Below are 16,421 nucleotides of genomic sequence, written 5' to 3'. Positions count from 1 at the left end.
AAACTTAAATTTGAAGATGATGCTTAATGCCACCTTGCAGGCTTAGTAATGAGCACTCACAGATCTTCTGATTGAAAATTCAGCTGGCTGCCTAGTCCCTGAGATAACTTTAAATTAATAAAACTTCCAAATACTTTTTTCTTCTTAATTTTTCATGATGCTTCTATTTGATGAAAAAGTAAAGCAAAGCAAACTGTGAAGATAAAGGTAAACATGAGAATCCTGAATGCTGTAAATCCAAGGAACATCACTAAGGGTTCTCCAGTTTGCAGATGAGATGACAGTTTCATACCCTGGAGTATCAGTAGGATCAGCTCCGAGATTCATCAGTTAGGATATATAAAGAGAAGTACTTGCAGTAATGCTCCTGGTGATTCTTACATTACATTCATATCCTTATTGTCTTTAAAAATTAAGGTTGCTCTGGATCTGACAACCTACGGATATGATAAATATTTGAAAATATAAAAATAAATAAAAGTTAATTTGGAAGAATGTTTGAAAAGTAGAAGAAACTTTTAACTTTTTCATATTGCTGTCTGCAAGCCAAAGTAAGTACATTTAGCTCATTTCCCAGCCCCCCCCCACCTAAAAAAATATATATTTTAGGTCTGGAATATGTATTGAAAAACCAAGGCAAGAAAAGACTGCCCAAAAAGACAAGGTGGCACAGACCATCTGTCATGCATCCCCAAATGTTAATTACTTATGAGTAAGATTTGAGATCAAAATGGAAATGATCTTCAAAGTGTAACTGAAGAGCCATGGCTGTAATTCATCTCTCTGTATGTCTTGATCCTCTTTTTCTCACACTTCAATTGAAGCATGACACTTGGACTTTTCATAGAATCTGTATTGCAGCACACGTTACTAATCTGGTAAAAATTTCTGCAGCACTAAAGGGCAATATCTATTTGGAATGGCTGTTACAGGAAGTTTTGTATTTATAGAAAATTCAAATTGTAATTACAGATCTTTAAATAGGCTTTTCCCCCTCACTTTTGGTACTATGCAAAAAGAAATAACAGTGAATTTCTTCATATTCCATTGATATTAATAAACCTACAGAATGGCGGGGGTAGAGGAAAGGAAGGCAAAACTATTGATCTAATTTTGAACCTCTAGATGTGAAATGTTGGATACAAGGCAGCTCAGTAATTTTGATTCCAAGCTACATCCAAAACTGAACAAAGTCTATTCCTTTACCCTTAAGATATAAAATAATTTTTTTGTAATAACTTCTGTTCACTGAAGATTTTGCCCTGAGAGGAACAAAAGCATCACAAAAATACCTAATCTTCAGGGGTTTCTATACCTTACAAGGGAAAATTCCTGCCCAGAGAATAATCACTTGAAAAGAACTTATTTACTTAGCCCTCAGGTAGAAAAGAGTTTATGCATACACAGAAAATCCAGATAGTGTCTTAAATAGAGTCTTGGATATCTCACACAACCCCTCTATTCATTGCTATAGAACCGAGTAACAGCTTCAAAATCGCTGTTTGCCAGCATCTCTGGGGGAGGAGCTGAAGCTAAGCATAGCTATAAAATGCTTCCCAAAAAGACTAATAACATTTTGCAATGTAAGAATGGAAATCCTAATGTTCGGCTTTTCTTCGAAGAACAGTTTCTTTGTGTCCTTTGCTCAGAGAAGGCGAAGTGGCTGTTCAAAGCCCCTTGTTTTGCTGAGGAATGTTTTTGTTGTTGTTACTGCCCCGCAGTGGCTCATTGGAATATGTATGTAGGTTAGTTGTTTTTCTTCTGCCTGAGCAGGCATTTGGAGACGGGGAGGATTGCCAGGGAATCTTTTATTTTCACTCAGCCTGCCTTGCAAATGATCTACAGTTATAGGCAAATACAGCTATAATCCAAAAGCACGTTTTCTTTCACATCCTTATTACAGAGCTAATGTATTCCTCGCCTCAATGTATAGATTATATTTTCTACTTACTGATGGTTCTTTAGATTGGATGAAATGGAAAGATTTAGTAGATAAATGGGGGACTGATTCAGAGAACAGGCGTTTCATTGAGTGCTCCCGGTGACAGTGAATCCTGCAGTATGCCATGAATGGTAAAAACCTCAATGAGTGTAAATACACATCCTTGTGTGTAAATACTGTTTTCTCACACACTGGTCCTCTGTACACACTTTCATTTAACATGACTTATTCTGAGAACAAAACCAAAACTACCTTACAATGTCAATAAAAGTTGTTCTGTATATTTAAGACATGAATTTAGCAAGCAGGAGCCCCTTTTTAGGTTAGTGGTCTGAGTGCTTCACTACTGTTATGATTTGGCACAGTGAACACATTGCACAGTGACCCAGATTCTCCCTGTGCTCTGTGGCTTTGGACTGCTCTGCCAGCGTCATCCATCTCCCAGAGCAAAGGGGAGCTCCAGTCACACATTCTCAGCCCAATGCAACTCTTTGCTGGGACTGTAATCAGAAAAAGGAAGGGAGAATTCCAGTGCCAGCTCAGCCTCCTGGCCCCCTTAGCCATGGACATGGTACCTCAATTCTGACACTGGCCTTTGTGTACAGCAGCAACACTGTGATAGCGTAAGCATAAAATTACTTTTCTTCGACTATTTTTTCTAACAGTTCCTGCCTGTTTCAGTTTAGATACACTTAGTTCTGTAGTCAAATACATTTTCAAATTACTATCAGATTAAAAGAGCAAAAAGCATTCTGGAATTCACAATTGCTTTCAGTCAGTGAAGCAGGGAGAATGTTACAAAATACGAAGTCACCCTTCAGTCTGACCTTGATTTGCAATCTGCAATTTAGTGAATCTCACATCACATCAGATGTTCACTGGGTTAAAAAGATCAGTGAGCTTACCTGCCAGTACATATGTAGCTTATCTCTTTGTTTGGAGTTCAGCTTGTCAGCACACTAGTGATCTGTGCTCCATCTGCACATGGAAGCAGAAATATTCCGGTCTCATAATACATAGGCTAGCACTGCCCTGTAGTTCTTATTTCAGCTGAGGAATGTTTATGGGGCTGAGCATACTGGTGCTGTCATCCTAATTTTTCTACGTTGTTATTGTACCAGCACAAAGTTCTTGCAGTGTGTAGTTTAAAATGCTGGCTGCTCAGCAAATGAGCTAGTGCATGCAGCATTGTAATAACACAGAAATCTGCATGTTGAATTTCAATTATGCTTTAAAGCTTTTGAAACAGAATGCTTACACTTTCTTTTCAACATGCAATGAAATGTTAGTTGGTTGGTTGTTTTTTTTTTTTTTTCCTTTCTCTACAAGCATCAGCACGACAGAGCACTACAGAGTTTCCTTCTATGTAAGTTATTGTTCACTTCAGCTCCCGTGCCCTGTGGAAATCCTGCCTAGTGAGTGACCATGTTAGAAAAGAGGCTCACTCTGTTGTCAAATCAGTTAATGCACTATATCCCTCTCATGAAAGAGAGGAAATTAATTCTGTGGAATGCTTTTTACCTTCCCGTGTTAAATAGCCAGTAATAGTGCAGTAATGCATTTGGGGGTTGGTGCAAAGTAGAAGGGTGCCCAGTGATGAGATTTCTTTGCAGGAATTTGTCACTGGTGCCTGCAGTCAGCACATGTAAGGGACTGGCTGCTTGGGACAGGAAATAAAAATCATTATTACTTGAAACTGAGGTTTGCGACTCACTAGCAATCATCTTTTTTATTCTGGGAAGCGTTTGGATTCACCACCCTCTAGCAGGCTAGATTTCATGGTCAATCTCATAGTGCCAAAAGAACATATTTAATTACTTTAATAGAACATAAAGTAGAAACAGTGCAAGGCTGGATTCAGCCATGATGGCAGCGAGGAATTAGGAAAGGTTTCTACCGGAGCAGAGCATTCTCATTGTCACAAAACATGGTCATTTTGAATTTAACCCTGGAATGTTGCAAAGAAGTTCTCACAGCCTAAAAATAAAACCTAAAAGCAAGAGAATCATGTTAGAGAGGCTGAATGCAATCATATCAGCCCAGTTTGAAAGGCAGAGCTAATCTGCCCAGCTGCAATTTTTTTTGATGAAGCCACATTTTGTGAGGGAACTCTGCACTCTGCTGCACTGGTCTGTGGAGACAAGTCCATCATCTGCCAGGTCAAGCCAAATTGGGTTTAGGTAACGGCATATCTCTCACCATGAGCAAAATTACAGGCTGGAATAGGAAAGTGTTTTTAAAGTTAGAGATAATTGAAAAGAACAATTCTAGGTTTGAAAAAGGTGCAAAATAAGAAACAAAGATGCTCCTTTCTCTTCTCTAAGAGTCTAAAACTTTATGGTTCTTCAAGGTAATGGACACAGAAACAATGAGAACCAAAGTTCTCATTAACAATAATCAAAGAGAAGAATAAAGTTGTAAACTTTGAATAATGACTTCATAAACCTCATTTATAGAGGAGTGTAATTTAAAGCCTCTACTGGTTTACAGAACAACATAGCCTCCAAATGAAGCTCCAGCATATAAAAATCTTGTTGCACATAGTTTAAAGAAAATACAAAGAAATACCACATACCCATGGTAGTTGTATATTGGTCATGGTACCATAGTTGGTGTCCATGGTGACAGACAACAGGAGGAGGAAGAAAATGCGAAGGAAGTAAGACTTTCACTTTCTTCCTATGCAACATAAATTAAAAACGTGAGTACTACACTATGAGAAAGGTTCTAAGTACATTTCAGGGCCCCTACTGACAGACCTAACCACTCTAGCTCTGTTTTTCAGTTTAGTACAATGTCACTGAAGTCTCTTGAGGTGAACAGCTTCATAACCCACAGAAACTTCCAACACTAATTCTCTATTTACACATGCATACACTCTGCTTTTAGAAAGCAAGAAAACCAAGGGTAAAAATTTGGATTTTTTTCCATAACTAATGAATCTAACAGTAGTCTTGAAGCACCACAATAGAATAAGGTCTGTATTTGTTATGTATTAATATTTAATCCATTGACACAGCTACAAGGATGATAAGGGGAAAGGAACTGCCCCCATTGTCACAAGGCAGTACCTCCAAAATGAACACTGAATTGTGATAAAGCCTCTTCTTACAGCCAAGAAGACAATCACAATGCAGAGATCATAACCACAATTATTTGAATTATTATCCCATATTTTCAAGTAGAACTTGGTTTCCCAATCAACATGGGTGTTAAAACAAATGACAGAAGGAGCTGTTTTGGTAGCAGCCAGATTTTAAGATGAAGTGACAATGAAGAAGACTCCAAAGAAAAAATACTAGTCTACCCAGTAGCAGGAGGGGAAGAACAGGACCTGATCCCCTGTGAATACCCTGTGACAACAGAGTTGCTTGCAGCAAGGAGGACATCACTGCTCCTTTCCTGTGTGTCTCACTTCTTAACCTGTGCATTTCCAGAGATTTATTTGCTATAAATGCCAAAACAAGGGAAAATAAGCCTCAAAGATGAACAGATATTAAAGATACAGCATAATGTTTTGTGATCCTTCACTCACATGCCGATTTTTTGTTGATTTCATTCTAGTATAACTTCCAGCAACAAACTGTGCAACACTCCAATGAGAAACTTTACCCTTTACCTTTTTTCTGTCAGAGATAAAATTGACTCTAGTAGTACTTTTTTTGTGTCCTTGCTATTCTATCAACATGAAGCTGCTTGAAATTTGCTCCCTGCTAAGGCAAATATAGCTCTGTAGAACAAGAGGAAGCAGCTAGAGCTGATGATTCTAAAGTTTTCTTCTAAGGTACAGTTCTGGTTCTGCACATGTGTAAGTAATACGGACAAGCATCTTCCAATCCAATATTTAAAATTATTAAGGCTAAAATAACTGTCTGTGAGGACACAGTATTTGTATGGCTAGTTCTTAGATGTCCCACCAGAAGAGATATGTTAAAATGAATGGGAGTGCCTGAACAAGACAAATTCAAGCTCATTTGTTTTTGTCACTTATACATGTACGTGTCACTGCTTAGTGATTCATTCTTGAGGAAATGACTGGTAAATATCAGTCCAAATGACTGGAGGAAATAGTAGATGGAGAGGAAGACAGCAATTGTCCATGTATTACAGGACTGTAAAAGCAAGTTAACGTTAGGGGGATTTTGAGTGCTGGAACACAGAATGTCACAAATGGGGTGATACTTGGTTTTGTCTTATTAATAGGCAAATACTGAAAACCTTATAGAAATCTATCAAATAACTTCAGAGGAAATTTAAAACTAGTCTGAAAAAACACTCAGCTTTGCTTTCATTTCCTATTAGTTACTGTGAGAACTGTCTTCCGAGATACTGAAGGTATTATCATGGTTGACTACGTTACACTTAAAACCCTCAGGGCAGCACTACACTTACCTGTGCATAACCTGCAATCAAGTATGAAAAATAAATATTAAGGCACATTTTGAAATCCCTGAGGCCTTGTTTGAGTGGCTTATGCTGTCGACTTTGGTTTATGTCATGATTTAAATTTGGCAGACATATAAACAGCAACGGATACTTTATTTTCAGTTCAGACAAACCATTTTGTTTAACTATGGCTGGAAAAAGCCCTGAACTGCATGGCAGTACAGATTGCAGGTTGAGCTTTTTTTCCTTCATAGAGCAATGTGAAACATTTTTATTTCAGGTCTAGCATAGACCACAGACTCTGCTCTTCATTTGCAACATGGTACAAGTAAATGATTAGAAGCAGAAGTGTAGAAAGACCAGAGTAAATTGCCTTTGCCTTTTTATATAGTGACCCATGGCTATGGTCAGGAGAAAACAATATTCTCTAAAGAGATCTACAGTCTATTTCTCTGTTTTACATACTGAAACACTGCAGAGCACTGTGGGAATTGTAAAACAAGGCAATGTGCAGTTAAAATAAGTTGGACAGTGCCATAATGTATATGCTCAGGTGGTAATCATCAATCTGGCATTTACTGCTGCCATGCCTGCGTGGTTTTTCATTAGGACACAACTGCCCACGGTGTAGCTGGAAACCTGGGTAGCTCTGGCTTGTATTAAAGGATAACTCCCAAGAACCTGAGGGAGGTTTTATCGAGATCAGCTTCTGGCCCTACTCTCCTCTTACGCCCAGTAAGTCTGACACATAACAGACATTCCTATTATCAGTGTAGGATAAGATTTAGGCGTGATCTCATTTAAATTTTATCAGCATGGCTGTTGATCAGCTGTTGTTATTCACACATCTCTCCCAGTCCTAGAGTTATCTCTTTAACTGCTGTTGTACTGATGCCAGGGTATGCCAGTAGAAACATTTTATACCTGTGTAATTGGATCTACAGTGAAGTGATTGAAATAATGATAAAGCCAAAAGCTGGTGTCGTCTGTGCAGGGAATTTTATGACAGAAATCTGTCTCTATAGGCAGGGGTTCAGGCTACAAGTGACTACAAGAGCAATGCATGGAGGCACAGCACCAGCTAACCCATGGCAGCTCCTGCCCATGTGCCCAGCCCCTGGGGACACAGGACAGGACAGCGGTGCCAAGTTTAAGGTGATGGAGTCACCAGGCCCTTGCTACGGGCAGAGGGCACTGCCTTGGCCACCTGCTTGGCCCAGATGATGGATTAACTTGTTAAGCTTCAATAACTTGTGAGTGACTCTGAGTCCCCTCTTTATGTTTCCAGCAATTCCGGTCACCGTGTGGAAATGTTGTAAAGGAAGAGCAGCTTTTTTCTACTTGGCCTTACCCTGCCTTTTCAGTTATTTGAGGCACACAAAGGAAACTTATCAAAACCATGGCAGTGACTTTTGTTCAGTAGATCTCTTCTCTACAAAATTAATGTAAGGAACACAAACATAAAAATTTATTCCTGCCAAAGAACCCAAAATATGTGTTCAAGGTAGCAAAAGTTCAGTAACTGAAATAGAGGTGATCAGAACAAATACAGTAATAAAGATCTCAGCTACCCTGAGGAGAAAGGCACCCTAACCCCTAACCCTAACACTGAGTTCTTTTTTTGATGCTCTTGATAATGATAATGATGATAACAATGAAAATGAGAATAAATATCTCTGGATTATTTTAAAATTTTATTCATGCAGATTAACTTTGGAAATGAAGCAGAGGCAATTTTTCAGGGTTGTGCCCAAGATTCCTTCTTGGTCTGGCTTCTGCCTTATCAGACAATAAAATTACTCTTTCTCTCAAATTATGACCCAATATATTACATATATTATTAGATATATATTTGATACTATTGGATCAAATTATGTTCCTTCAATAATATAAAACTAGTGTAATATATAAACACAAATAAAATTATAAATACTCTGGTGTACTTAGGTTAATCAAACTTCACAATATAACACAAAAGGTTATTTTGGTTCATGAGTTTACATGCTATAGAAAAATGAAAATATCTTCAAAAATATTAATGACCTCACTTGTGACCATACCCTGAAAGGTGTGGTCTTGAAAACTCACTTTAAAATGTTTCCAGAGAACACAAGTAAGAATATTAGCAAAAAAAACCCCAGCAGCAGAAGGATATTCTCTAGGATTGTATGCTTTAAATGCATAAAGATTTATTGGAATTGGACCAAATATGGGGTTAATACATTTTTGCTAGTCCCTTGATTTCTAATTTCTTTGCCAAACAATTTTGAACAGTGGCGATGATTTATCCTGGCCCTCCGTAGTTCTGCTTTCATTTTTTAGTTTAGTTTCAGAGGAAGTTCAAGAAATTTAGGGTGGTTTTGTGCCCAAGTTTTGCAATTTATACTGATACAGTTAAAATGTCAAAACATAATATTAATTGATTGATATTATTTTAAAAGCAGTTGTAGGAGTTCAGGAGGGTGAAATCTCACTCACATAAATCCGCCTTGCACCAGGTCAACTACAGCTTTTATTACCGTGACCAAAGCCACAACTGCCATAGTGGTGCAACCAATTATATCTATTTTTAAACTGAATATCTAAGACATTAAAGAAAATGTCAGTCACCTGTATATTTTTGGACTCATGTTCTTGTCAAATACCATAAGTAGCCATCTTTTGAAACAAGCTCTGTCTCACCACTAAGTACCACAACTCCAAAGTTGCTTGCTTCTTTAAATTATATTTATCATGACACTCTGGAATGGACTACACACTAATTTTACTAGCTAAATGGAAATTTGAGACCTCTAGGCTATATCCATAGCTACTAGTTACAAAAAATAATAACCATGTGTTGCAAAAAAAAAAAAAAAAAAAAAAAAAAAAAATTGTTGTCAATTGTCTTACTATACATCAAATACATTATCTGCAAACTGTCATGGTCCAGGTCTGTGTATTATTTCATTGTATTTCAGTATTACTAGGAGTAAGCATAAGAAAAATATTTTAATCTGTTTTTATTTTCCCTTCAAATTCTTCAGTCTGAGAAATTCTGTGAGCTAACAACTTGGTTTCAGCATAGAAAAGATTTAGGACAGCAAATTTTATATATATATATATATATATATATACACATATATATATATATATATTTTTTTTTTTGCCCCAACAGGGATTTTCTTTCTTTAACAACAAGAAAAATGCTATATAAAACTTTAAAACTTGAATAAAATGAATTTTCTTCTACTGCAGTGAAATCTAGATTTTAAACTCAAAAGCAAAGGAGACCTAGGCTAAGCTTAATTAGACACAGTTGCGTTGTCTTGACAAAGAGTGATCAATGCATTTTAAGCTGTTTTTTACAATTTTCTTTTGCCGTTTGCTCTAAAATCCCTGTGAATATATAACCAGCATTGCCTTTTTTTTTTCTTTTTGACACTAATTGAGAGATCTCTTAATTGGAAGCCTTCTGAGGGACGTTTCCCTGGGCGCTTCCTTGAGGTTGTTACATGGGATCACGACTTGAGTCAGGCGGCTTGCAAGGTTAAAGAAGCCTCCCAAATAATCAGTAACTGGGCAGCGAAATTAAGTTGTAGCGATGAAAAATACCGCGTGTTTTGTTTTTTTTTGCCCCCTGTTTGACGCTAAAAAGGACCTTTTTTTTGGTAATTTTAGCTGCGAAGCTGTTGGAGGCCGTGAGGGAGTAGCGCTGCCTGGGGCGCCCTCTAGCGGCGCCGCTGTGGGAAATGCAGCCAGCTGCGGGAGCAGGCCCCAGCTCCTCCCGGGAGAAATCTTCATCCCAAAATGAAGATTTCATAACGCCTGTGGCATGATGGACAGCGCGTTAAACAGCGAGCAGCGGGGTAAGGCACTGTACAACAAACACCGCTCTGAGAAACAGGTAAAGCATCTTCTGATGCGAGGAGCCTTCCTCCCTTCTGCTTCACTGGCAATCCTGACGAGCCACGGTCATGAGCGTTAGCAACGGGTGTAATTTTGATGAAAAAAGGAAAACACCTACATGCAATTCTAGACTTCGATTGGCAAAAAATCTTTTTTTTTCAGGAAGCAGGCTTAAGAGTGCACACATAATAACCAAAGCTGAACTGAGCGAACATAATGCCCTAGGTTGCCGACCCACGGCCCAGGTAGGACTGACACGTCCGTACTGATACCTCGGTGTTCTTGTCAACAACCCATTCCATGACCCTGCTGGGGAAGGAAGGTCTGGAACGTTACATAATCCTGTGAAAACCTTAAAACTGAACGTTTTGTTCTCCAAATCAAAGGAAAACAATCCACATCCCGGTGGCACGCATTTCTGCATAACTCTTCTGCTCAAAACAATCCCAAGCATTTTTAAATGAACAGCTTCACTGACTGCTGAGATACAGCAATCCCTGGAATGGGAATTATTAAGCCTTTGGCAACATTACATGGCTGGAAGCATCCATGGCCATTCTCTGCTATCACTTTGCCCCTGCAACAGATGTTTGTTCAGCAAGTCCTGCCTTGTACTTGCATGGAATGAATAAAGTTCTTGATGGGGTCCAGGTAAGTGTTCTGTCTCAGAAACTCTGCTTTGCAAAGCAATTATTTCATTCTCTAGCCCATGAGGGAGTAAATTCTTCAAAGTTAGGGTCAAAGAATTGTGAGACTATGGACATGAGCTCCTGTTTCTCTGGTGAGCAGTTTTGGTACTCAGATTACAGAGCATGGGAAGCCAGGAAATATAATTTCCTGCAAATCACACATCAGACTGATCTCTCTTTGGTATTATATCACCACCAATACCATTGGTATTAAGGTGATGTCAAAAAGGATCCTAAAACATATCCTGTTATTAATGTTCTTCACTTTTGCAGAACGCAACATACTCAATATGTTAAGAAATCCAGGTCTGATGATGATTTAAAAGCACTTTATTTCAACAGGTGTTTGCTCTCTCAGCAAGATAATACAAGGAGATCTAGGCATGCAACAAACTCATAAAATCATTTCCATTTCTGAATGTGAATTTTTGAGCCATATCAAACAATATCTGCATATGTTTTTTGAAAATTTTGAAATATTTAAAATATTTCCATTACTGACATATTAATTTTCACATTAAATAAGAACCTGTCAGGCACGGGAATTAAAAGACTTGCCAAAAGCCAGATAGAAGAGAGAAGCCTGGTAGAAAAGGAAGATGGATCTTCCATCATCCAGATCAGTACCTGATTTACTGCATCCCTGTTGTTCTCCAGCTACAGGTATGCTCAGTGTAGGTATCTACCTGCTTTGTTATTGCCCTGCACAGTCACAAGGAGAAAAATTCTGTACCTTGGCATGGTCACTTCTGTCATTTCTCCAGAAGAAACAGCTCTTTTCTACCCCGGTGGTCATAAATTCAAAATCTCAGTCATGACTCTAGCTGATTATTCTTTATTTGCACACACAATTCAGCTGAAAGGAGAATGAATAAAAACATATTTATTTAAGACCAACTGGTGTTTGGAGCCCTATAATGAATATTAAATAGTATTTAATAATATTTATATGTTAAAATAGGTTAAAGAAGCCACTAAAGTAAGGAAGGGGAGAAACACAAAAGGATGTGACTTTTCTTGCTAGTAAGTAAAATATCCTGCAGAATATCCTGAAGGTTTATTTTTTCTTTTACAGGAAATCACTTGTAATTGCATTAAGTTGGAATGAAATTTATTTTTATTGTGGCAGGTAACAGAATAGCCTTTTAGTATCTTTTGTTTGGAATATTTGAATAGATATGCAATCCTGTTAGTGTGCATCATTCTGAAATTTATAGCTTTCCAGTAGAAGCTAATTTAAAATAATGAAAAAAAATATTGTTTATTCTAGCATTTTTGCATGTCTAGACTGCTTCTTAAACACAAGCTGTGCTGTAAAGTACAGCTAAAGACACAATATATTTCAGCTTTCTTAGTTTGTTTCTATTTTGCAAGACATAAATCCCCAGACACTCTTAAAGATGCACAGAACAGCACAGTGCAACTTGTTACATTTACAAAATGTATTTAAATGAACAGTTTCTGCAGATTCCTATTACTCAGTTTGCTGTTATCAAGGACAGGTATTTCATTAATTCCTAGCTGGAAGACTGGGTCTGATTTTGATCTTATTTTAGTTATTTTAAGCTGCCACCTGTATTGTCATAGATATCATTGCTGCTGGCTCCAGCAGGGAGCTGGGACCACGAGTTCCCCCTGCCCTGCGTGGCACAGCCCCTGCCAAAGCCCTGCCCTTTGGGTGTGAGTACAGCAACTCTCAAAGCAGAGCATAAAAATTGATGTATTTTATACATAATTCATGGCATTTAAAAAACATTGTCACTTGACAGCTGAGTTGATAATAAAATTAGTTTGTTCTACCTCCCGCAGTTAAGTACGAGCCTTCCAGAGCTCTGTGTTTTAATGGTTCTGGCAATACCTCTGTGAGATGATAACCACCACTGGTGCCTGGCTTTCCCTCAAAAATCTGTGTACTTAGAAACGGAGACCCTTCTAGAAATAACGCAGTCTAAACTTCCTCCCTGTCAGCAATGGGTGTATAATTTCTCCACTCCTGAGTGGAGTAGGGTGCATATAGACATCTGACAATTGTTCATCTCAATTTGTGGCTCTAGGGTTTCTTTTTTTATACATCTGTGTCATTTCTAGTTATTGTTGTGTACAACATAAAGTGATTTGATCTGATGTTATGCCAGTTTCTTGGCCAAAAAATAAAATTTCCACAAATAATTTAGGAAAAAAAGAAGATCAGCCACTGTAATTATAGAGCACTGCAAAGGGATGGACTCTGAGAGACCCAGAGCCACAGTTTGTGTTATTAGCAAATCCAAATACAGGATCAACTGGCATTGATGGAGTATGGGGCAAAGGAGATTAACATTTCTCCCAGAAAAGGTAAAACTTGGAATTTCCATTTTTGAGAAGCAGAAGTAAAATCCAGGCTAGTGCTCAAAAACCCAAGTGGGATTTATTTTGCATTTCCACTAAATGGGGGTGTGGAAAAAGGAGAGAAAGAAATTGCTGTTCACACAAGTATATGGAAAATAAGAGTCATATTTGGGACTGAGGCAAAATCCTAGCAAAAGATGTGGTATGATGTGGTTGCAATTTGTCCTCTGAGTTTTTCTGTTGTTCTAACAGCAACGAAGAAACAAAGCAGAACTTTGTGAGGCCTTCAGCAAAGACCTCCAACCTTATCTGTCAGGCTGGTGAAAGTAGTTCCTTTTTGTTCCCTGCACCAGTCTCCACACAGCCTGCATCCCCAGCACTGAAGGGAAGGCTTGTGTCTCTTATTTTCTTGCATAGAGACATAAAAGTGAATTACACTCTTTCTTTGCAGCTGTCATCATGTGGCCTCTCAATGACTTATCTGGCGACCAAAGTAAGGCTACTCAAGCAATATATTTTACATGACCTTTGCAAAAATGCTGAGAATTCGTCCTACAGGCAGTGCATTTTTATTAACAGGTTTTTCCATGACTGTAAAGCCAGGAGTTGTATAATATCTATGAGACTCTTACATTTTGAGAAGTTAATAAAAAAACCTGGCATCTGTGGGAAGAAGAAGCACAATAATTGCAATCAGGGGAAGGCAGGGGCAGCCCTTGCTCTGCAAGGCAGCAGCTCCCTGCAAGGCAGCCAGCCCCAAAGTCTCAGGGACCTGCTAGGACACAAATTGCTCTTAATCAGCCACGGTGCTGACAGCATCCTGAGGAATGAGCTGAAGGTGCTCTATGGAAACCATAGTTCTGAGAGTTTGTCTGCTAAATGCAAGTTTCAGAAAAGAAGCAAGCTTGACCTTCACAGTATGCAAAACTTTGGCTCTGGTCCTAGCTCTTTTCACATGTGAATAGTTCCTGTGGGGCCTCTTCATGTGCTCAGAGTAACAAACAATTTCAGGATTTAGACCTTGATCTGAATCAAGGGTAGCAGCAATACCTTCTGATGAACAGAAGTATTTTCTTCATAGCATTTTCTGCATGGACAGAATTAGTCTGACTCAAACTCTTCAGTTCTGTGATGTAACTGCTCTGGTTTGTAAAGGGTTCTTGCCCTTTTCCAGGGTTTCTTCCCAATATCTGTTAAATAAGCCACCTACTCCTTACTCTTTTTTACTTTTTTAATGAAATAACAATTTTTTTTACTAAATTTGACTTCTGGCTGTGCATTTCAAACGCAGTTGAGGCAGAATGCTGGATCCATTGTAGCTTAGACACCCCTTGGAAAGCTGGACAGGTCATCCCCCCCAAGACATACCCCTCGCTTTCCTATCTGGACTGGCTGATGCTATCGCAGCTGATTGCTCTTGCACAGGACAAACCACCCTGAAGGTCACTTGTGTCCAAGCAATCCACAAAAATTCCTTCCCCAATTGCCTCTTCTTAGGAATAAAATACAATTGTCCATTATAGACTTTGCTATTTTAGAAATCCTCTGTAACAGCAGCTCGGTGAAATGGGTATTAACAGGATTGATAGCCAGTCCTCATCTGTATGCCACCATTGTGATGTAAACCAAACATACAGAGCTGCACTCTGCTTTTTATTTTAGCCTTTTGTAGTTTATGTATATCCCATTTTATTGCAAAATGTTCAGGAATGTTGATAAATAGGTCTCAGTGACTGGTAGGTGTTACTCCCAGCAGCGTGGTGCACAGCAGTCAGGACACGAACTCTGAATTGTGGGTAATGTTTTGTTTGTACATAACGAGGCACCTCTGCCATCTGTATGTATGTGGGACAAAAATAATGAAGTCATAACTTGACATAATTCACAGAATTTAGCACCCAGTAGAGTAAAGTACAATGGGCATTTGGTTAGAGTCGGGCAACTGAAATACGATATGGAAATATGACCTAGAAGAAAAGGCATTACATCTGTTCTGGAGTATTTCAGCATGGTTAATGGCCATGCAATTGCTCATTTCAAGTCCGTATTCAAAGAATCTCATTGCATATATGAGTTAACAGGTAAGATAGAGACAATTCAGTGAATAACTGGGGATTTTCAGAAGCTGGTTTTAGAGCTTGCTCATCCTCTCACTTATATACCTTTATTTCAGAGAAATTCTGACATTTAAACTATATTTAGCGATAAAAGTGAGGCATCACCTACATCTTGCTAGAGTAAAGAAGGTAAATTAAGGCTTTCACAGACATTTTCATACTATTTTTAAAGAAGAGCACATGAAAAATGTGTGCTGTTAGGTTAAGTGCAATGGCTTCTCTTCATCAGAAGAGTTTAAAACTGTCTTGTCACCCAAGTAGAGAAAAAATGCTCAATTATTTACAAATAATTATTGTGTTCACTGAGAAGTCCCTACTGCAGGCATCTAGCAAAATACTGCAAATAATACAAAATACTCAACGTATTAAAATCAACACCACAAATTAACTATGAATTAAACTGCATTTTCACGCAAGCTGAACTCACCACCACAACCTCACTGTGTCATCACTGATCCCTGACCACAGATTGAACTGACTGCACAGGGCCACCAGCCCCTACCCCCGGCTGCATCGCCCCGGGCATCGCCCCCAGGCGGACCCCCGACTCCAGCGCTGCCCCTCCCGGGGAGCGGGGTCCGGCTCGGGCGGGACAGACCGGCCCGACGGACACTGGAGGCCGCCCGGGGGCGACCCGAGGCCAGCGCTGCTCCCCTCGGCGGCGAGTTCCCGCCGGAGGCTGCGGCACGACACCCCCCGCCTCTGTCGTGGTCTCCCGCACCCCCGAGCTCCGGCCCTAAAGAGGAGCCGCCGAAACGTGCGGGAGCCCGCCCCACTCCGCGCCCCGGACACACAACACCCCCGAGCCCGGGCACCCAACACCCCCGAGCCCGGGCACCCAGCATTCTCCGAACCCGGACATCCAACACCCCCAAACCCGGGCACCCAGCATCCTCCGAGCCCAGGCACCCAGCACCCCCGCGCCCGGGCACCCAGCACCCCCGAGCCCGGGCAGCCAGCCCTGCCGCCGGGAGGATTGCGCTCAGCCCCGGGCGCTGTCCCCCCGCAGGCCCCGCTCGGAGCCTTCTCGCGGCGCCCGTTCGGCAGCGGGAGCGCGGCTCGGCCGGCGGC

At 39.8% G+C, this 16,421-nt stretch overlaps 1 long non-coding RNA gene across 1 annotated transcript; it reads left to right on the top strand.

Annotated features, from left to right (window-relative positions):
- Window positions 1-10,118: 10,118 nt before the first annotated feature.
- LOC137482309 (uncharacterized) lies at window positions 10,119-15,738 on the top strand. Its single transcript, XR_011003998.1, has 2 exons — window positions 10,119-10,867; window positions 13,685-15,738. It is a non-coding gene; the product is annotated as an uncharacterized lncRNA (long non-coding RNA).
- The last annotated feature ends 683 nt before the right edge of the window (window positions 15,739-16,421 follow it).

The sequence above is a fragment of the Anomalospiza imberbis genome, chromosome 14 (genome assembly GCF_031753505.1).
Source record: "Anomalospiza imberbis isolate Cuckoo-Finch-1a 21T00152 chromosome 14, ASM3175350v1, whole genome shotgun sequence".
NCBI lineage: Eukaryota > Metazoa > Chordata > Aves > Passeriformes > Viduidae > Anomalospiza > Anomalospiza imberbis.
Note: the sequence above shows the minus strand (reverse complement) of the source record. Positions and strands in the feature narration are given on the sequence as shown.